The 25,657-nt window shown below is 45.2% G+C and overlaps 2 protein-coding genes across 5 annotated transcripts in view; both read right to left on the reverse strand.

Moving 5' to 3' along the window:
* Nucleotides 1–25,657, reverse strand: part of LRRN1 (leucine rich repeat neuronal 1) — a 317,960-nt gene that overhangs the window by 246,396 nt on the left and 45,907 nt on the right. The window lies entirely within an intron of this gene.
* The window catches only part of LOC142217954 (contactin-4-like), a 170,050-nt gene that overhangs the window by 86,588 nt on the left and 57,805 nt on the right, over nt 1–25,657 (reverse strand). Inside the window, exon 1 of one of the 4 annotated variants that reach the window (XM_075286296.1) lies at nt 25,470–25,579. The exons of the other annotated variants lie outside the window; for them this stretch is intronic. The gene's annotated coding sequence lies outside the window, so the exon portion shown is untranslated. Of the gene's footprint in view, nt 1–25,469; nt 25,580–25,657 lie in introns of those variants that run through there. 4 annotated transcript variants of the gene reach the window in all.

The following is a 25,657-nucleotide window of genomic DNA, read 5'->3' on the forward strand; positions in this document are numbered from 1 at the left end:
CCAGCATCACCCTAATACAGTCCTATACAGACACTACAACCCCCAACATCACCCTAATACAGTCCTATACAGACACTACAACCCCCAGCATCACCCTAATACAATCCTATACAGACACTACAAACCCCCAGCATCACCCTAATACAATCCTATACATAGACACTACAACCCCCAACATCACCCTAATACAGTCCTATACAGACACCTCAACCCCCAACATCACCCTAATACAATCCTATACATAGACACTACAACCCCCAACATCACCCTAATACAGTCCTATACATAGACACTACAACCCCCAACATCACCCTAATACAGTCCTATACATAGACACTACAACCCCCAACATCACCCTAATACAGTCCTATACATAGACACTACAACCCCCAACATCACCCTAATACATCCTATACAGACACTACAACCCCCAACATCACCCTAATACAATCCTATACATAGACACCTCAACCCCCAACATCACCCTAATACAGTCCTATACATAGACACTACAACCCCCAACATCACCCTAATACAGTCCTATACAGACACCTCAACCCCAACATCACCCTAATACAATCCTATACAGACACCTCAACCCCCAACATCACCCTAATACAATCCTATACATAGACACTCCAACCCCCAACATCACCCTAATACAATCCTATACATAGACACTACAACCCCCAACATCACCCTAATACAGTCCTATACAGACACTACAACCCCCAGCATCACCCTAATACAATCCTATACAGACACTACAACCCCCAGCATCACCCTAATACAATCCTATACATAGACACTACAACCCCCAGCATCACCCTAATACAGTCCTATACAGACACCTCAACCCCCAACATCACCCTAATACAATCCTATACATAGACACTACAACCCCCAACATCACCCTAATACATCCTATACATAGACACTACAACCCCCAACATCACCCTAATACAGTCCTATACATAGACACTACAACCCCCAACATCACCCTAATACAGTCCTATACATAGACACTACAACCCCCAGCATCACCCTAATACATCCTATACATAGACACTACAACCCCCAACATCACCCTAATACAGTCCTATACAGACACTACAACCCCCAGCATCACCCTAATACATCCTATACATAGACACTACAACCCCCAGCATCACCCTAATACATCCTATACATAGACACTACAACCCCCAACATCACCCTAATACAGTCCTATACAGACACTACAACCCCCAACATCACCCTAATACATCCTATACATAGACACTACAACCCCCAACATCACCCTAATACAGTCCTATACATAGACACTACAACCCCCAACATCACCCTAATACAGTCCTATACATAGACACTACAACCCCCAACATCACCCTAATACAGTCCTATACATAGACACTACAACCCCCAACATCACCCTAATACAGTCCTATACATAGACACTACAACCCCCAACATCACCCTAATACAGTCCTATACAGACACTACAACCCCCAGCATCACCCTAATACAGTCCTATACATAGACACTACAACCCCCAACATCACCCTAATACATCCTATACAGACACTACAACCCCCAACATCACCCTAATACAATCCTATACATAGACACCTCAACCCCCAACATCACCCTAATACAGTCCTATACATAGACACTACAACCCCCAACATCACCCTAATACAGTCCTATACAGACACCTCAACCCCCAACATCACCCTAATACAATCCTATACAGACACCTCAACCCCCAACATCACCCTAATACAATCCTATACATAGACACTACAACCCCCAACATCACCCTAATACAGTCCTATACAGACACTACAACCCCCAACATCACCCTAATACAGTCCTATACAGACACTACAACCCCCAGCATCACCCTAATACAATCCTATACAGACACTACAACCCCCAGCATCACCCTAATACATCCTATACATAGACACTACAACCCCCAACATCACCCTAATACAATCCTATACATAGACACTACAACCCCCAACATCACCCTAATACATCCTATACATAGACACTACAACCCCCAACATCACCCTAATACAGTCCTATACATAGACACTACAACCCCCAACATCACCCTAATACAGTCCTATACATAGACACTACAACCCCCAACATCACCCTAATACAGTCCTATACAGACACTACAACCCCCAGCATCACCCTAATACAATCCTATACAGACACTACAACCCCCAGCATCACCCTAATGCATCCTATACATAGACACTACAACCCCCAACATCACCCTAATACAGTCCTATACATAGACACTACAACCCCCAACATCACCCTAATACATCCTATACATAGACACTACAACCCCCAACATCACCCTAATACAGTCCTATACATAGACACCTCAACCCCCAACATCACCCTAATACAATCCTATACAGACACTACAACCCCCAACATCACCCTAATACATCCTATACATAGACACTACAACCCCCAACATCACCCTAATACATCCTATACATAGACACTACAACCCCCAGCATCACCCTAATACAGTCCTATACATAGACACCTCAACCCCCAACATCACCCTAATACATCCTATACATAGACACTACAACCCCCAACATCACCCTAATACATCCTATACATAGACACTACAACCCCCAGCATCACCCTAATACAATCCTATACATAGACACTACAACCCCCAACATCACCCTAATACAATCCTATACAGACACTACAACCCCCAACATCACCCTAATACATCCTATACATAGACACTACAACCCCCAACATCACCCTAATACATCCTATACATAGACACTACAACCCCCAACATCACCCTAATACAATCCTATACATAGACACTACAACCCCCAACATCACCCTAATACAATCCTATACAGACACTACAACCCCCAGCATCACCCTAATACAGTCCTATACAGACACTACAACCCCCAGCATCACCCTAATACAGTCCTATACATAGACACTCCAACCCCCAACATCACCCTAATACAATCCTATACATAGACACTACAACCCCCAACATCACCCTAATACAGTCCTATACATAGACACTACAACCCCCAACATCACCCTAATACAGTCCTATACATAGACACTACAACCCCCAGCATCACCCTAATACATCCTATACATAGACACTACAACCCCCAACATCACCCTAATACAGTCCTATACAGACACTACAACCCCCAGCATCACCCTAATACATCCTATACATAGACACTACAACCCCCAGCATCACCCTAATACATCCTATACATAGACACTACAACCCCCAACATCACCCTAATACAGTCCTATACAGACACTACAACCCCCAACATCACCCTAATACATCCTATACATAGACACTACAACCCCCAACATCACCCTAATACAGTCCTATACATAGACACTACAACCCCCAACATCACCCTAATACAGTCCTATACATAGACACTACAACCCCCAACATCACCCTAATACAGTCCTATACATAGACACTACAACCCCCAACATCACCCTAATACAGTCCTATACATAGACACTACAACCCCCAACATCACCCTAATACAGTCCTATACAGACACTACAACCCCCAGCATCACCCTAATACAGTCCTATACATAGACACTACAACCCCCAACATCACCCTAATACATCCTATACAGACACTACAACCCCCAACATCACCCTAATACAATCCTATACATAGACACCTCAACCCCCAACATCACCCTAATACAGTCCTATACATAGACACTACAACCCCCAACATCACCCTAATACAGTCCTATACAGACACCTCAACCCCCAACATCACCCTAATACAATCCTATACAGACACCTCAACCCCCAACATCACCCTAATACAATCCTATACATAGACACTACAACCCCCAACATCACCCTAATACAGTCCTATACAGACACTACAACCCCCAACATCACCCTAATACAGTCCTATACAGACACTACAACCCCCAGCATCACCCTAATACAATCCTATACAGACACTACAACCCCCAGCATCACCCTAATACATCCTATACATAGACACTACAACCCCCAACATCACCCTAATACAATCCTATACATAGACACTACAACCCCCAACATCACCCTAATACATCCTATACATAGACACTACAACCCCCACACATCACCCTAATACAGTCCTATACATAGACACTACAACCCCCAACATCACCCTAATACAGTCCTATACATAGACACTACAACCCCCAGCATCACCCTAATGCATCCTATACATAGACACTACAACCCCCAACATCACCCTAATACAGTCCTATACATAGACACTACAACCCCCAACATCACCCTAATACATCCTATACATAGACACTACAACCCCCAACATCACCCTAATACAGTCCTATACATAGACACCTCAACCCCCAACATCACCCTAATACAATCCTATACAGACACTACAACCCCCAACATCACCCTAATACATCCTATACATAGACACTACAACCCCCAACATCACCCTAATACATCCTATACATAGACACTACAACCCCCAGCATCACCCTAATACAGTCCTATACATAGACACCTCAACCCCCAACATCACCCTAATACATCCTATACATAGACACTACAACCCCCAACATCACCCTAATACATCCTATACATAGACACTACAACCCCCAGCATCACCCTAATACAATCCTATACATAGACACTACAACCCCCAACATCACCCTAATACAATCCTATACAGACACTACAACCCCCAACATCACCCTAATACATCCTATACATAGACACTACAACCCCCAACATCACCCTAATACATCCTATACATAGACACTACAACCCCCAACATCACCCTAATACAATCCTATACATAGACACTACAACCCCCAACATCACCCTAATACAATCCTATACAGACACTACAACCCCCAGCATCACCCTAATACAGTCCTATACAGACACTACAACCCCCAGCATCACCCTAATACAGTCCTATACATAGACACTCCAACCCCCAACATCACCCTAATACAATCCTATACATAGACACTACAACCCCCAACATCACCCTAATACAATCCTATACATAGACACTACAACCCCCAACATCACCCTAATACAGTCCTATACAGACACTACAACCCCCAACATCACCCTAATACAGTCCTATACATAGACACTACGACCCCCAACATCACCCTAATACAATCCTATACAGACACTACGACCCCCAACATCACCCTAATACATCCTATACATAGACACCTCAACCCCCAACATCACCCTAATACAATCCTATACATAGACACTACAACCCCCAACATCACCCTAATACATCCTATACATAGACACTACAACCCCCAACATCACCCTAATACAGTCCTATACATAGACACTACAACCCCCAACATCACCCTAATACAGTCCTATACATAGACACTACAACCCCCAACATCACCCTAATACAGTCCTATACATAGACACTACAACCCCCAACATCACCCTAATACAGTCCTATACAGACACTACAACCCCCAACATCACCCTAATACAGTCCTATACATAGACACTACAACCCCCAACATCACCCTAATACAGTCCTATACATAGACACTACAACCCCCAACATCACCCTAATACATCCTATACATAGACACTACAACCCCAAACATCACCCTAATACAGTCCTATACATAGACACTACAACCCCCAGCATCACCCTAATACATCCTATACAGACACTACAACCCCCAGCATCACCCTAATACAGTCCTATACATAGACACTACAACCCCCAACATCACCCTAATACAGTCCTATACAGACACTACAACCCCCAGCATCACCCTAATACAGTCCTATACATAGACACTACAACCCCCAGCATCACCCTAATACAGTCCTATACATAGACACTACAACCCCCAACATCACCCTAATACAGTCCTATACAGACACTACAACCCCCAACATCACCCTAATACATCCTATACATAGACACTACAACCCCCAACATCACCCTAATACAGTCCTATACATAGACACTACAACCCCCAACATCACCCTAATACATCCTATACATAGACACTACAACCCCCAACATCACCCTAATACATCCTATACATAGACACTACAACCCCCAGCATCACCCTAATACAATCCTATACATAGACACTACAACCCCCAACATCACCCTAATACAGTCCTATACATAGACACTACAACCCCCAACATCACACCATACTTATTCCGAATACTTGTCACCTTGTATACAGGTGACAGTACGGTGATATGGCCGGTACAGCAGGAGGCTGTATACAGGAGGCAGTACGGTGATATGGCCGGTACGGCAGGAGGCTGTATGCAGGTGACAGTACGGTGATATGGCCGGTACGGCAGGAGGCTGTATACAGGAGGCAGTACGGTGATATGGCCGGTACGGCAGGAGGCTGTATACAGGTGACAGTACGGTGATATGGCCGGTACGGCAGGAGGCTGTATACAGGTGACAGTACGGTGATATGGCCGGTACGGCAGGAGGCTGTATACAGGTGACAGTACGGTGATATGGCCGGTACGGCAGGAGGCTGTATACAGGTGACAGTACGGTGATATGGCCGGTACGGCAGGAGGCTGTATACAGGTGACAGTACGGTGATATGGCCGGTACGGCAGGAGGCTGTATACAGGTGACAGTACGGTGATATGGCCGGTACGGCAGGAGGCTGTATACAGGTGACAGTACGGTGATATGGCCGGTACGGCAGGAGGCTGTATACAGGTGACAGTACGGTGATATGGCCGGTACGGCAGGAGGCTGTATACAGGTGACAGTACGGTGATATGGCCGGTACGGCAGGAGGCTGTATACAGGTGACAGTACGGTGATATGGCCGGTACGGCAGGAGGCTGTATACAGGTGACAGTACGGTGATATGGCCGGTACGGCAGGAGGCTGTATACAGGTGACAGTACGGTGATATGGCCGGTACGGCAGGAGGCTGTATACAGGTGACAGTACGGTGATATGGCCGGTACGGCAGGAGGCTGTATACAGGTGACAGTACAGCAGGAGACTGTATACAGGTGACAGTACGGTGATATGGCCGGTACGGCAGGAGGCTGTATACAGGTGACAGTACGGTGATATGGCCGGTACGGCAGGAGGCTGTATACAGGTGACAGTACGGTGATATGGCCGGTACGGCAGGAGGCTGTATACAGGTGACAGTACGGTGATATGGCCGGTACGGCAGGAGGCTGTATACAGGTGACAGTACGGTGATATGGCCGGTACGGCAGGAGGCTGTATACAGGTGACAGTACGGTGATATGGCCGGTACGGCAGGAGGCTGTATACAGGTGACAGTACGGTGATATGGCCGGTACGGCAGGAGGCTGTATACAGGTGACAGTACGGTGATATGGCCGGTACGGCAGGAGGCTGTATACAGGTGACAGTACGGTGATATGGCCGGTACGGCAGGAGGCTGTATACAGGTGACAGTACGGTGATATGGCCGGTACGGCAGGAGGCTGTATACAGGTGACAGTACGGTGATATGGCCGGTACGGCAGGAGGCTGTATACAGGTGACAGTACGGTGATATGGCCGGTACGGCAGGAGGCTGTATACAGGTGACAGTACGGTGATATGGCCGGTACGGCAGGAGGCTGTATACAGGTGACAGTACAGCAGGAGACTGTATACAGGTGACAGTACGGTGATATGGCCGGTACGGCAGGAGGCTGTATACAGGTGACAGTACGGTGATATGGCCGGTACGGCAGGAGGCTGTATACAGGTGACAGTACGGTGATATGGCCGGTACGGCAGGAGGCTGTATACAGGTGACAGTACGGTGATATGGCCGGTACGGCAGGAGGCTGTATACAGGTGACAGTAAGGTGATATGGCCGGTACGGCAGGAGGCTGTATACAGGTGACAGTAAGGTGATATGGCCGGTACGGCAGGAGGCTGTATACAGGTGACAGTACGGTGATATGGCCGGTACCGCAGGAGGCTGTATACAGGTGACAGTACGGTGATATGGCCGGTACGGCAGGAAGTTGGCAACTAGAAGAGATACCCAAGGATTCCCAGCTGGCCCAGTGCCCAGGTAATGTAAAGAGCAGTGGGAGACAGAGAGCAAAAGAGGCAGCTCAGCCCTCCAGGGGGGTCGGGGGGAAGCCAAAGGGACACAGAAGAATAACGAAACAGAGGAAGGAGCCCGGGGTGAGGGGATGGAGGGGCGGCACAGTAAAGTGTCATCACCCCCCATTAGAAGTGATATATACCAATAGGGGCTCAGTATGTTTGTAGGGCCTAGAAGGGGCAATATCACTGACGGCTGGTGTCATTACTGGATGGGGGCCACTTATGCCAGTGTACAATCTGATGCACTATAGGTTTGTCCTTTGTCCTGTTTGTCCTTTTTGGGGTGCTAAGATTCTGGGACGTGATGATATGTGTAGCACAGATATTTAGCAGCAGTGGGGGCAGAAGTGGGGGCAGCAGTGGGGGTAGCAGTAAGGGTAGGATAAGGTGCAGCATCAGAGTGAGGAGTTTGTATAGATGATAAGAAATTGTTAGAGAGGTTGCTGGAAAAGCAGAGAGAACACATGAGGTTGGGAGAAGCTGTCATGGGGGTCTGGGCTGGAGGGAGAAGGAGAAGGAAAGCCAATAACTGTATCTGTCAGTATCTCCCTGTATAATATATACTGTATACGTCTTCTAAAGTCACTGTCTCAGCCACACAAATATCCCTCATATAGAACCTGTGACCTTAGGAGGAGCTAATAACAGGATTCACACAGGTTAGTCATAAAGAATATGGTACAGAAATATAGAGACGTCTTACTGGGGACAAATGTAACCCCCCAACACACAAAAGTATCAGCCGGACTGAATATACAGCAATGTATACAGGAGTGTATAGACAGCAATGTATACAGGAGTGTATAGACAGCAATGTATACAGGAGTGTATAGACAGCAATGTATACAGGAGTGTATAGACAGCAATGTATACAGGAGTGTATAGACAGCAATGTATACAGGAGTGTATAGATAGTAATGTACACAGGAGTGTATAGATAGTAATGTATACAGGAGTGTATAGATATTAGTAATGTATACAGGAGTGTATAGACAGCAATGTATACAGGAGTGTATAGACAGCAATGTATACAGGAGTGTATAGATAGCAATGTATACAGGAGTGTATAGATAGTAATGTACACAGGAGTGTATAGATAGTAATGTGTACAGGAGTGTATAGATATTAGTAATGTATACAGGAGTGTATAGACAGCAATGTATACAGGAGTGTCATAGATTGTAAGCTCTTGTGAGCAGGGCCCTCAGTCCCATTGTGTGAAATGACTTTCTTTGTAATGTATCTTTCTGTCTGTATCTGAACCCTACAAATTGTACAGTGCTGCGGAATATGTTGGCGCTATAGAAATAAAATGTATTATTATAGACAGCAATGTATACAGGAGTGTACAGTATGTAAGGTGCTGCTCATTCCAGCCAAATATACTGAGGTATCCACAAGGTTATAGATCCAGTCATGAATAGACCCTCAGTATAGCTGCAGATATGGCAGACAGGGCGACTGCAGACCCATCAAACAAAAAGTGACCCCAGTATTAAGGAACCACCTCAACGCGTTTCACCAACATGGCATCCTCAGGTGCTGCTGTCTCTACATAGAGTTACAATTGTTTTAGAAAGTTTAATTGATCCTGTAGATTTTGGGGTGTAATAAGCAATTTTCATCCAAATAACCATATTGGCTATCACCCAGCTTTCCCAGACACTGATACTACCAGGGAGGGTTGTATATTTTCATTTCACTGAGTATTATATATTGTCCTCCAAACATCTCCGCAGTGACTAGAAGAGCCATTGCCACCAAGGGTTAAAGTCTTGGGAACAATCTTAGCAATAAAGATCCTCTTCCCTTCCAAACTCAGCACTTAATAATCCCGAGACCTTAGACATCCATTTCAGACAACACTTTCCTCGCAGGAATGGCGTCTCGCGCACGGTCAGGATACACTTAACATCTCCGCTTCATGTCCAGCACAACCATTTGTGGCAATTATATTCATTTTCTGTTTCTTGATCCATAATATATGACATTTACCTCAATGTAAGGAAATCAGAATTGAACAAGGCATGTGCTCTGTCTTGAGACGGGAGACGTAGCGAGCCTAATAATACCAAGTTTATGCTCTACAAGGCTGTCAGGAGAGGATTCACTCAAGAGATGGAGAGGAGATGAGCAATCCAGACAAGAAGCAGATTATGTCCAGGAATGAGAAGGCAATTGGCTCTGAGAGCTTGTCCTTAAAGGGCATGTCCACCTATCAATGCTATTCCATAATTTATAGATATAATCTCCAGAGCTGCGCTCACTATTCTGCTGGTGCAGTCACTGTGTACATACATTACATTACTTATCCTGTATTATACCCCAGAGCTGCGCTCACTATTCTGCTGGTGCAGTCACTGTGTACATACATTACATTGCTTATCCTGTATTATACTCCAGAGCTGCGCTCACTATTCTGCTGGTGCAGTCACTGTGTACATACATTACATTACTTATCCTGTATTATACTCCAGAGCTGCGCTCACTATTCTGCTGGTGCAGTCACTGTGTACATACATTACATTACTTATCCTGTATTATACTCCAGAGCTGCGCTCACTATTCTGCTGGTACAGTCACTGTGTACATACATTACATTACTTATCCTGTATTATACTCCAGAGCTGCGCTCACTATTCTGCTGGTACAGTCACTGTGTACATACATTACATTACTTATCCTGTATTATACCCCAGAGCTGCGCTCACTATTCTGCTGGTGCAGTCACTGTGTACATACATTACATTGCTTATCCTGTATTATACTCCAGAGCTGCGCTCACTATTCTGCTGGTACAGTCACTGTGTACATACATTACATTACTTATCCTGTATTATACTCCAGAGCTGCGCTCACTATTCTGCTGGTACAGTCACTGTGTACATACATTACATTACTTATCCTGTATTATACTCCAGAGCTGCGCTCACTATTCTGCTGGTACAGTCACTGTGTACATACATTACATTACTTATCCTGTATTATACCCCAGAGCTGCGCTCACTATTCTGCTGGTACAGTCACTGTGTACATACATTACATTACTTATCCTGTATTATACTCCAGAGCTGCGCTCACTATTCTGCTGGTGCAGTCACTGTGTACATACATTACATTACTTATCCTGTATTATACTCCAGAGCTGCACTCACTATTCTCCTGGTACAGTCACTGTGTACATACATTACATTACTTATCCTGTATTATACTCCAGAGCTGCGCTCACTATTCTGCTGGTGCAGTCACTGTGTACATACATTACATTACTTATCTTGTATTATACTCCAGAGCTGCGCTCACTATTCTGCTGGTACAGTCACTGTGTACATACATTACATTACTTATCCTGTATTATACCCCAGAGCTGCGCTCACTATTCTGCTGGTGCAGTCACTGTGTACATACATTACTTATCCTGTATTATACTCCAGAGCTGCGCTCACTATTCTGCTGGTACAGTCACTGTGTACATACATTACATTACTTATCCTGTATTATACTCCAGAGCTGCGCTCACTATTCTGCTGGTGCAGTCACTGTGTACATACATTACATTACTTATCCTGTATTATACTCCAGAGCTGCGCTCACTATTCTGCCGATGCAGTCACTGTGTACATACATTACATTACTTATCCTGTATTATACTCCAGAGCTGTGCTCACTATTCTCCTATATACTGTACCTAATCCCTCTATTATAGGAGTTTATAGTGCAGGGATTGCTGATTGTTTCTAATAACCCCAAATCTGTGTCTGTGACATAACGAAACAGCGGAGACTATAAGACAGAATATAAGTGTTTTGTCATCTCACATTTTGCTGCAGATATTTGACTCTCAATGTCCAGTAGAGAGAACATTAACCAGAGTCCAGTTCCTCCTCAGTTTGAGCCCGATATCCGCTCTTATATTAGAGATATTATTTATTTACCACCAGTATCAGTGTCCATGTGATATTTTGTTGTATTACAGATGTTTGTTATGATCTTATATGATACATTTTATTTTATATGTAACAGATTTGTTTCTGGATTTCAGAATTTTACAACTAATATCTTCACTTTATACCAGAACCCGCAGCCAGTAGAAGGTCCAGCCGGAGCCCATCAGTATGACAATACAGCAGGACAAGCTAACCCACCTGGACTCACAAACACCAATACAACATGTCAGGAGCCACAAACCAGGCAAAAACATAAAATAATAAACCATCAACCAATTCTCTCCCCGCACATTGTAGCGGCACAGCAGACACCCCCGGTTACAGGAAGGTTTCCACACTGTAGCAGATGATGGCAGCCATCCACCCCCCCACTACATCAAGGTATAACCCTTACTATAGGCCGGGGGTCAGGAGACAACTAAGCTCCATGAAGACTAAGCAAAAGAAAATGTCATCATCCAACCAACTAACACTAAACCAAGAAACACAAGAAATGAGACGTCTCTGTATTCATAGTCTGCAATTTATCAAATCAGATCCTCGTCTCGAGGATGGAGCGAGAGAACAACGTTCTGAGGTGTCTGCAGTGATAGAGCGCCACACCAGGCCAAGGGGTGCAACAACTAACCACAAGGGTCCAATACAGGAAGTAACAACAGGGCCGCACCGAACCACGACCAGTGACTATTACAGTGATGTCACAGTACAGGATAATACACACAGTGATGTCACAGTACAGAGATAATACACACAGTGATGTCACAGTACAGGATAAAACACACAGTGATGTCACAGTACAGGATAATACACACAGTGATGTCACAGTACAGAGATAATACACACAGTGATGTCACAGTACAGAGATAATACACACAGTGATGTCACAGTACAGGATAATACACACAGTGATGTCACAGTACAGAGATAATACACACAGTGATGTCACAGTACAGGATAATACACACAGTGATGTCACAGTACAGGATAATACACACAGTGATGTCACAGTACAGAGATAATACACACAGTGATGTCACAGTACAGAGATAATACACACAGTGATGTCACAGTACAGGATAATAGACACAGTGATGTCACAGTACAGAGATAATACACACAGTGATGTCACAGTACAGAGATAATACACACAGTGATGTCACAGTACAGAGATAATACACACAGTGATGTCACAGTACAGAGATAATACACACAGTGACGTCACAGTACAGGATAATACACACAGTGATGTCACAGTACAGAGATAATACACACAGTGACGTCACAGTACAGGATAATACACACAGTGACGTCACAGTACAGGATAATACACACAGTGATGTCACAGTACAGGATAATACACACAGTGATGTCACAGTACAGAGATAATACAGACAGTGATGTCACAGTACAGGATAATACACACAGTGATGTCACAGTACAGAGATAATGCACACAGTGATGTCACAGTACAGAGATAATACACACAGTGATGTCACAGTACAGAGATAATACAGACAGTGATGTCACAGTACAGGATAATACACACAGTGATGTCACAGTACAGAGATAATGCACACAGTGATGTCACAGTACAGAGATAATACACACAGTGATGTCACAGTACAGAGATAATACACACAGTGATGTCACAGTACAGGATAATACACACAGTGATGTCACAGTACAGGGATAATACACACAGTGATGTCACAGTACAGAGATAATACACACAATGATGTCACAGTACAGGATAATACACACAGTGATGTCACAGTACAGGATAATACACACAGTGATGTCACAGTACAGGGATAATACACACAGTGATGTCACAGTACAGAGATAATACACACAGTGATGTCACAGTACAGAGATAATACACACAGTGATGTCACAGTACAGGATAATACACACAGTGATGTCACAGTACAGGATAATACACACAGTGATGTCACAGTACAGGATAATACACACAGTGATGTCACAGTACAGGATAATACACACAGTGATGTCACAGTACAGGGATAATACACACAGTGATGTCACAGTACAGAGATAATACACACAGTGATGTCACAGTACAGAGATAATACACACAGTGATGTCACAGTACAGGATAATACAGACAGTGATGTCACAGTACAGGATAATACAGACAGTGATGTCACAGTACAGGATAATACACACAGTGATGTCACAGTACAGAGATAATACACACAGTGATGTCACAGTACAGAGATAATACACACAGTGATGTCACAGTACAGAGATAATACACACAGTGATGTCACAGTACAGGATAATACACACAGTGATGTCACAGTACAGGATAATACACACAGTGATGTCACAGTACAGAGATAATACACACAGTGATGTCACAGTACAGGATAATACACACAGTGATGTCACAGTACAGGATAATACACACAGTGATGTCACAGTACAGAGATAATACACACAGTGATGTCACAGTACAGGATAATACACACAGTGATGTCACAGTACAGAGATAATACACACAGTGATGTCACAGTACAGAGATAATACACACAGTGATGTCACAGTACAGAGATAATACACACAGTGATGTCACAGTACAGGATAATACACACAGTGATGTCACAGTACAGGATAATACACACAGTGATGTCACAGTACAGGATAATACACACAGTGATGTCACAGTACAGAGATAATACACACAGTGATGTCACAGTACAGGGTAATACACACAGTGATGTCACAGTACAGGATAATACACACAGTGATGTCACAGTACAGGATAATACACACAGTGATGTCACAGTACAGGAATTAGTTATACTGCCCCCAATGAAAGGTTTTCAGGTAAGTTGTGACATCACAGCATAAGATATAATAATGTAATGATGTAATAGTCAGCCTTGATCTTTTGTAGACATCACTAGCTGCACGTTTGTGTAGATTGGCCCCTAGTTGTTGGGCCCCATAAGAGCGGCTCCCCTGATATTTCCATGTGCGGGTTTTATGTGTTGCTGTTTCTCAGCCTCATTTCCTTCAGTGTAACTGAGCTGTAATACCAGATACGACCTATAGACCAGTGTGGCGCTGTTCCTGGTAGAGCGCAGCCATGTTCCCCTCCCCCCTTCTGCCTCCTCCATCGCATCATCACATAACTCACGCTGGAGCATCATTACAAAATCATTGCCCCTGTTTGATCTCAGCACGTCTTCATCATCACAATGGCCGCCCCATCGCACTCCTCATCATCTCACCCACCTGATATTATCTCCACAAGAGCTAATTATTGTCGGAACATCTGGAGAACATCATGGCAGCTCCATCCCGGGAAAGCAGCGCAAATCCCACATTATCCTATTAAGATCCGGGCACCTGGATAGCGGCGCGCCTCGGAGGCTTCAGTGCGGTGGCGGCGGTATCGCGGCTCTATCTAACACGGGCCTTTTCTTCCCCGTCCTGTATTGCATTCTCATCTCCTTGTCTCTCTTCTTCTTTATCCTTTCATCATGCCTCTATCCATTACCGCTCTCCCTCCTCCCCTTCTCCCTCTCTAAAGATTAAGGAGCCGCGTGTTTTTGCTTCTGCAGACGTTTCATGTTTTTTTTTTTTAGGAATCTTCTGGTTTGAGCTGCAAATTTATTACAGTTTGTGTTAAAGGCAGAATTTCTGGAAGATTCCCCCGGCAGAGCGCACCCCGAAGTTGCGACAGATGAGACGCCTGTGACTATAGCACATTAGGCCTCCAGAACCCTGGGATGGAAGTGAAACCTATATCCAGAATAACCCCCAGAGATCTCGGCAGCATATGGAGGCAGCAGAAGCAAAATCTATATTTACACTATGCATTAAGCCCCTGGCGAACCCCAAAGCTACAGACGACAGATAGGGCCAGCAAAACACATTTCCCGTCACATTGAGACTACCGATGAGCTAAACAGTTCCGCCTGATTTTTCTCAGTTTGTCGCTGATTCAGGGATCTTGAGGAAAACTTGTGAAATGACAAACCGCGCGGCTGACGCTCGGCCCGAAGCGCCACGGTTAACTATTTAGAGGAGTTTGGCTGTAGAATTTAGAGGAAGACATCAGTAGCAGTCTGCAAATACTGCATAGAAAAATGGAAACATTGTAGCAATGGCTATGGATGATGACATCATCATGTAATGATGGCAACCGTATACACAACTGTATGTGATGACATCATGAAGCGTGACAAGTACTAGGCAATGGAGGAGGCCAGCAATGCTGGTAGAACAACTGAAACATTGTAACCAAAGACTATGAACGATGACATCACCATCTGATGACATCAGTCATGTTGGGTCTAATCTATTACACGCTTATGACTTCCTTTAAATATTGTGTCTTTACAATTTCAAGAGCTATGAAGGAGCCCAATGTCTTCTCAGCAGTGACTTCATACACGACTGTATGTGATGACATCATGAAGAGTGACAAGTACTAGACAATGGAGGAATCCATCATTACTGGTAGAATATCCCAGACTAGAAGTGATGACATCATCTGCCCATGACATCAGCAGCCACTGAATGTCTGATCTATTATAAAGCTTTGGACTTCCTTTATAATATGGGTTTGTACTTTCAGGGCCCCCCTGACTGAGCTATACAGGGCCCATCACCTAGTCAACACCAATGACTTTATACACAACTGTATCCGATGACATCATCAAGTGTGATGCGTTTAGCATTAGACCACGGAAGATCCATCATTACTGGTAGAAGCAATGAAACATTGTAACAACGATGAATGATGACATCATCCTCTGATGACATCATTCCCTGGGGTGTGTCTATTACATTGATTTTATCATCACCCTCAGATTGGTGATTCCTCCCTTTAACTCTTCAGGACCCCCTTGCAAGATCCATACAAGGGCCCATCACAGTCAGCAGTGACTTCATACACAACTGTATCCGATGACATCATCAAGTGTGATGCGTTTAGCATTAGACCATAACTGGTTTGTAAATCCAACCTAGAGAATACCAGAAGCATTGTGAGCAGGGACAATGGATGACGACATGACACTAAATCTGTATCAGGTCCCCAAGAATAATGTATTGGATTGGATCTTATGGGCCCTGAATTCTCCAGGGGCCGGGTCGTCACTGTACCCTCTGCACCCCCTCAGGTCACCCACCCAATGATGACATCATAAAGCATACTGAAGTATTTTCATGGTTGGTTGACACTAGCGTGGAGGGGTTAGAAGTAGGTTGCCCCTGGCATGGATCCAGTAGGGGGCACTGCCTTGGCTCCGGTATCCCCCCCCCCCATGACTCTTCGTATTGGACACCACCCCCTGTGACCACGTCAAGCCAGAAGGGTTTTGCACCGCCCTTGTAGAGGAGACCCTCCCTCTAACCCGCCATTCCAGCCTCCACCTTGCACTTTATATACTTGTGCATTTACGTGATCCTTCAGCCTTTGCAATTCCCAGTTATAATTCAGCCCAACAGGGGGCGCTGTACAGTATTGTGGCTGAAGCCCCTGATGTAAAGTCTGTGCCAGGCAGTCACAGCAGACTTCTTATGTCTTTGGATGCCATTAAGAATTAGGACGTGGCGGTGACTTCTAGACCCCTCACGGCTCCACCACTGGCCCCAGGGACCGCACAGAGCTAACCAGCTGCAACCATAAATACCCTGTCCCAATCCTACTGTCCTGCTCTAGTTATGGAGACCCCGTCCCCCCCCTTCCCTGTAGCAGGCCCCCCAACTGGTTTACTTTGCAAACCACAAGGGGGCAGCAGAGATTGTGAGAACTACTGTACCCTGCACTGTAATGCAATCAATACCGGCTGCAGCACTGCACGACCACGACTACACCCCACCATCCTGCACTACTCCCAGATCTACCTGAGCATGCCAGCTAATGCTGTAGTGATGCACATAAAGACTCGCAGCACAGAGGATGTCAGTACAAAGTGGCATTAATATTATATGACTTAAAGGTAAAGGTTATACTGCAGCAATACACTACAAATTCTGCTGCAGAAATACTACATTTCAGTTTTTTATTTCTTCTTTCAGGCTTTGAATTTACTTGTTATTTTCCTCTCCTGAAAACCTGCAGCAAAGCTGTCCATGTGAACGAGCCCTGAAAGTTACAGCAATGTACAGAGCTTATCCCCTGGAATAGTTGAGCGGTGAAGCAGAGGCCTCTATATATACAGACCTGTAGTAGCTGCAGAGGCCTCTATATATACAGACCTGTAGTAGCTGCAGAGGCCTCTATATATACAGACCCGTAGTAGCTGCAGAGGCCTCTCTATATATACAGACCTGTAGTAGCTGCAGAGGCCTCTATATATACAGACCTGTAGTAGCTGCAGAGGCCTCTATATATACAGACCCGTAGTAGCTGCAGAGGCCTCTATATATACAGACCCGTAGTAGCTGCAGAGGCCTCTATATATACAGACCTGTAGTAGCTGCAGAGGCCTCTATATATACAGTCCTGTAGTAGCTGCAGAGGCCTCTATATATACAGACCTGTAGTAGCTGCAGAGGCCTCTATATATACAGACCCGTAGAAGCTGCAGAGGCCTCTATATATACAGACCCGTAGTAGCTGCAGAGGCCTCTATATATACAGACCCGTAGTAGCTGCAGAGGCCTCTATATATACAGTCCTGTAGTAGCTGCAGAGGCCTCTATATATATACAGACCCGTAGTAGCTGCAGAGGCCTCTATATATATATATATATATATATATATATACATACATACATACATACACACCCATAGTAGCTGCAGGGGCCGCTCTTGGTTTTGTTATATTTCCATTTGCCCTATCAGGATGGATTTCTTGCCTTTGGGGAGTTCTCCTTTAAGTCCACATAAGCAGAATCCCCAACTGTCTCTACAACTTGCTTTGCTTCTGGTTCCAGCATAGTGGCCCCTCACAAGCCTCTGTTCTGGGGGCCCCGGTGGGCTTTCCCTTCATTGTTTGACAAGTACGGGATATTGGGGTGATATGGCCGCAGATCCTGTTCCAGACTGTCGTGTACAAACTTCCATCTTTCTTTCACTTCTTCTCCTCTTGCAGAATGACATCGCAATTCCCAGGAACCTGCGGTCGCCATCTCCGGGGACGCAACGCTGTTAAACTTGCTAACAAGCCCTTAGCCCCTGGGAGAATGAGACTTGTTAAACGGTCGGCTTGGAGAGAATATCACCCACATGTGCGGCGTTTGACACTTTCTGGAGGGTTAGAGAGCGACGATTGGCCGTTTCTGCCATTGGTATGAGTCAAGGGAGGGCGGATGGGGGCCTGTGCCCATTTTGCAGGTTTCCAGCTGTCTCTCCTGATACATTCGGGTAGGAATCCAGATGAGTTATCGGGGAGCGTCCTCGGGGACGATTCGCTGTCATTATCCTGTTAGGGTCGTGTTACCTCCCGCGGTTTATTGCGTTATTGGCTTGTAATGGAGCGGAGGATCCGGACTCTGTCTCTCGCGCTCTTGTTAGGGATTTGTGACTGGTTTCATTACCTTGTTACCTTGTATTGGATCAGTCCCCTGTTAGCTTGTAATGGAGCGGGGAGGGTTGTATCCTGCACTCTCTACGCTGCGGCCGGGTTGTATAATGACATTACCCGGGGGGGCCGACATGCAGAGCAGGAACGTGTTCCATTTCACCTGCAATTCCCCGGCCCAGACGTACCAGAGTGAAGATGAAATAATAAATGGTCCTGCACAGACGCCTTGTCTTGGCCTGTCTAATCCTCCCTCCAAATCCTACCCTGCGGACCGCGCTCTCCTCTTATCTGTCACCTCTCCGACCCACTCAGGGCTGAAAACATTCCACCAATTGTGTGGGGTCATGAGGGAGATTCTCAGGGAGTTACATATTACTCATGGTAAATTTAATCCGGAAATGGAGCTGACGAATCGCTACCCCCATCATTGCATCTAAATATCCTCCACACTGGCAGCTGACAGATCACTACCCCCATCATTGCATCTCATACCCTCCAGACCAGTGCAGGTGGATCACTACCCTCATCATTGCATCTCATACCCTCCACATTGGCAGCAGATGGATCACTACCCCCATCATTGCATCTCATACCCTCCAGACCAGTGCAGGTGGATCACTACCCCCATCATTGTATCTCATACCCTCCACACCAGTGCAGGAGGATCACTACCCCCATCATTGTATCTCATACCCTCCACACCAGTACAGGAGGATCACTACCCTCATCATTGCATCCCATACCCTCCACACCAGTACAGGAGGATCACTACCCCCATCATTGTATCTCATACCCTCCAGACCAGTGCAGGCGGATCACTACCCCCATCATTGTATCTCATACCCTCCAGACCAGTGCAGGTGGATCACTACCCCCATCATTGTATCTCATACCCTCCACACCAGTACAGGAGGATCACTACCCCCATCATTGTATCTCATACCCTCCACACCAGTACAGGAGGATCACTACCCCCATCATTGTATCTCATACCCTCCAGACCAGTGCAGGTGGATCACTACCCCCATCATTGTATCTCATACCCTCCAGACCAGTGCAGGTGGATCACTACCCCCATCATTGTATCTCATACCCTCCAGACCAGTGCAGGCGGATCACTACCCCCCTCATTGCATCTCATACCCTCCACATTGGCAGCAGATGGATCACTACCCCCATCATTGTATCTCATACCCTCCACACCAGTGCAGGCGGATCACTACCCCCATCATTGTATCCCATACCCTCCACAGTTGCAGCAGGAGGATCACTACCCCCATCATTGTATCTCATACCCTCCACACCAGTGCAGGAGGATCACTACCCCCATCATTGTATCTCATACCCTCCACACCAGTGCAGGAGGATCACTACCCCCATCATTGCATATCATACCCTCCACACCAGTGCAGGAGGATCACTACCCCCATCATTACATCTCATACCCTCCACACCAGTGCAGGAGGATCACTACCCCCATCATTACATCTCATACCCTCCACACCAGTGCAGGAGGATCCCTACCCCCATCATTGCATCTCATACCCTCCACACCAGTGCAGGAGGATCACTATCCCCATCATTGTATCTCATAGCCTCCACATTGGCAGCAGGCGGATCACTACCCCCATCATTGTATCTCATACCCTCCACATTGGCAGCAGGCGGATCACTACCCCCATCATTGCATCTCATACCCTCCACACCAGTGCAGGCGGATCATTACCCCCATCATTGTATCTCATACTCATATACTTTATACAGCCTCTTATTATTGCAGAGATTTAGTAATAACATGTCAGGATGAAAATTAATAGCTGGCACGAGGGGCTGCGGGGGGCACAGGGGGCGTGGAAGGAATGAGTGGGCTACATTTATGTGATGCTTAAAGGTGACACATTGTAACGAGTGATCAGAAAATACTGTGAGTGTAAGAGATCCGGGGCATGAAATATTTACATGATAGCACTGGGTGCAGGTCCCACCCAGCCACATCTACATGGAGGTCACATGTTCTTCCCGTGTTCTGGGAGTGGTTACAGTCAGAAGAAGAGATTCTGGTTATAATGGGGGTTAACGGCCTTCATTTGTGTGAGAAACACTCAGTTATTATTAGGATACAACCCCTACAGTTATAATGCAGTGCAGCATTTATTATTATAAGGTGGTGCAGTATATACTAATATAATGGAGTTCAGCGTATACTATTAAAATGGGGCAATGAAGTGCGGCTGTGCAGTGATTCCAGTTATAGTGAGCGTGCAGTGATTTCCATTATAGTGAGCGTGCAGTGATTCCAGTTATAGTGAGCGTGCAGTGATTCCCATTATAGTGAGCGTGCAGTGATTCCAGTTATAGTGAGGGTGCAGTGATTCCAGGTATAGTGAACATTCAGTGATTCCCATTATAGTGAACATTCAGTGATTCCCATTATAGTGAGCGTGCAGTGATTCCCATTATAGTGAGGGTGCAGTGATTCCCATTATAGTGAGGGTGCAGTGATTCCCATTATAGTGAGGGTGCAGTGATTCCAGTTATAGTGAGTGTGCAGTGATTTCCATTATAGTGAGGGTGCAGTGATTCCAGTTATAGTGAACATTCAGTGATTCCCATTATAGTGAGGGTGCAGTGATTCCAGTTATAGTGAGTGTGCAGTGATTTCCATTATAGTGAGGGTGCAGTGATTCCAATTATAGTGAGGGTGCAGTGATTCCAGTTATAGTGAGCGTGCAGTGATTCCAGTTATAGTGAGGGTGCAGTGATTCCAGTTATAGTGAGTGTGCAGTGATTTCCATTATAGTGAGTGTGCAGTGATTCCCATTATAGTGAGGGTGCAGTGATTCCAGTTATAGTGAGCGTGCAGTGATTCCAGTTATAGTGAGCGTGCAGTGATTCCAGTTATAGTGAGGGTGCAGTGATTCCAGTTATAGTGAGTGTGCAGTGATTCCAGTTATAGTGAGCGTGCAGTGATTCCAGTTATAGTGAGGGTGCAGTGATTCCAGTTATAGTGAGTGTGCAGTGATTTCCATTATAGTGAGTGTGCAGTGATTCCCATTATAGTGAGGGTGCAGTGATTCCAGTTATAGTGAGCGTGCAGTGATTCCAGTTATAGTGAGGGTGCAGTGATTCCAGTTATAGTGAGCGTGCAGTGATTCCAGTTATAGTGAGCGTGCAGTGATTCCAGTTATAGTGAGCGTGCAGTGATTCCAGTTATAGTGAGCGTGCAGTGATTTCCATTATAGTGAGCGTGCAGTGATTTCCATTATAGTGAGGGTGCAGTAATTTCAATTATAGTGAGGGTGCAGTGATTCCAGTTATGGTGAGGGTGCAGTGATTCCAGTTATATTGGGGTACACATAGTCCAGCTATATTGGGGTGCACATAGTCCAGCTATATTGGGGTACACATAGTCCAGCTATATTGGGGTTCACATAGTGCAGTTACATTGCTGATACACTGATCCCGGCCACATTACGCCCGGCCAATAGCGTATGCTCAGCACATCTTAAACCACTGGTAATTACTGGTGATACTGGGGCAGGAGCGGGAGGTTTAGTGGGGCTCGGACAGGCCAGTTGGTCACAGCAGGAGCGGCTAAATGACAATCAGCTGTAATAAGTCAATGCAAAACTCTTCAGATAACAAGCGGCGAAGTCTCGGCTCAATCAATCAATGTCTGCCAGATCACATTGTATCCACATAGTTGTAGGCTCTCGCCTCCCATCATGGCTCCATCCTGCTCACAGGCCCAGGTTAGGATCCCGGAGGATACAATGTATCACTGCATGTAACACTCACAGCATAGGACACATGCAACATATATGACAAGGTAAACAACACAACAACCGATCACCCTCTGGAGAATAGAGTGCTAGCTCTGCAGTCTATATTGTGCCATGGTAGAAGCTCATGATTTATAACACAACTAGCTCCTTTACTGTTTACCCTGGATGACATCCTATGTACAGAGATGATTCTGCATGTGGGAGACCCCATAAAGCGCCCCGTGCACCCCTCTAAGCTTCTCTAGTAAACAGACTGTAAATCCCCGTACGAGCACATTACACACATCATTACATGTGTAACCAGTTTATAACATGTATATAGGTATACACAGCATAACATATGTACAGTAAACATCAAAGTGCATTTGTTTTATTGCAGCCCAGACAATTAACCCAAACCCATAATTAGACCACTCCCCATAATACACACCCTACAAGGCTGTGCACCCCCAGCACTGCAACATTCACCTCTGCTATAGGTTACATAACCTATGGTGCTGGTAAATCTGAGTAGTATGTATACATAGTGACCCCATGGACAAGACACAGAGACCCCAGCCCCAATACATTACATGAAAACACCCAAAAATAATATCCACCCTCTGTTCATTGACATTTAGACTATATGCAAAATGTATGACAAAATCTGATATAACACAACTGGACGCACACAGCGATCCTACAGTCACACACTCACCACCTACCACACAGGCTTAACACCCCCACACACATATGTCCACATTGTCCATGCGCTTATCACATACACACAGTCATCCCACCAACCTACATCCACATGCAACAAGAAAAATACAACTCCACAACACAATAACACACTGACAAGGCTCAACACCCACTCGCCTAGTAATGATATAACATTATATAACAGCCCTGGGGGCTCAGAGTATTAATCCCCAGACCTGTCTCAGAGGGGGGATATGCTGCAGACAATATACAAAGTATTACACGCACATATATGAATACAGGAGGGAAGGGTGGGTGGAGATCAAATCAGGATCCCCCATAAAGCTACTATATAATCCAGTGCAATGATTCCGTAAACAACCTGCAATCTAGCAAGGCATGACATATACTGTATACTGTGTATAACACACCTGCAAACTCCTATATATAACACAAGAGGAGCCCCCTGCACAGGTAACAAGTACAAGCAGTGTCCACCTGCCCACAACATGCAATTCTGCACACATTCTGCTACCCGGCTCCAGCGTCCCTGCCACTGACAGAGACAATACATTCACTTCTGTGTCCCAGTTTTGTCCGTTTGTAATTATAATCCTATTTGCACTCACAGTCCAGAGTCGATGCAAGTGCACAGCACACGCACAAACCTGCACACAATGCACAAGTGCTGGGCGCAGGGTGGAAGCCCTTAAGACATGTAATATATACAGAAACATATTAAATGATACCTTGAGACAATGTATATACCTAGCAAAGTATACATGAGCTTGAAACAATGGATATACCGTGCAAAGTATTAAAGACATATAATGTATACGTGATAGACTAAGTCTATAGCAAAGGAAACAATGTATAGGTTCTGGGCACAATATATGACCTACAAATAGATACCATGTACACATGACACCTGGATACAACATATCAGTGCTGGATAGAATGTATACGTGAGCACTGATATAATGTCCCACCTTGATACATTGTAGAATTGCTGAATAGAATATACATATACGTGACACCTGAATACAATGTACACAGCTTACATGGATGAGATGCTTAGTGCACACCTGGACACAGTATATGTGAGCACCATATAATGTATGTATGTATACACAGTAGTTCGGTCTATAGCATGCACCTGGTTGGCACACATATATAGGTGCTGCAAATCATGGTAAAGTCCTTCCTTAAAACGTTGTATAATCGCTAGATGTAAATACCCCCTGGATACAATGTATAGATTCTATATAATAACATACCCCTAGACACAATGTATACATTACACCTGGATAAGTGCGGAATAGAATTTATAAGTCCTCCATAGATACAATGCATAAATCCTACCTTGACACAATGCTCAAGTCCTGCCTGGATACAATGTACAAGTGACACCTGGGCACAATGTATCCTACTGGCTCCCTATAGCTCTAACAATAGAAACAAAGTCTCCATCCTCTATACAAAGAACTCCTGAGCGGATAATCCCAGCACACAGCAGCCGCTGAGCCGTCGCCCCTGGCCAGATCCCACCA

This window comes from Leptodactylus fuscus, chromosome 9, assembly GCF_031893055.1.
Source record: "Leptodactylus fuscus isolate aLepFus1 chromosome 9, aLepFus1.hap2, whole genome shotgun sequence".
Lineage (NCBI taxonomy): Eukaryota > Metazoa > Chordata > Amphibia > Anura > Leptodactylidae > Leptodactylus > Leptodactylus fuscus.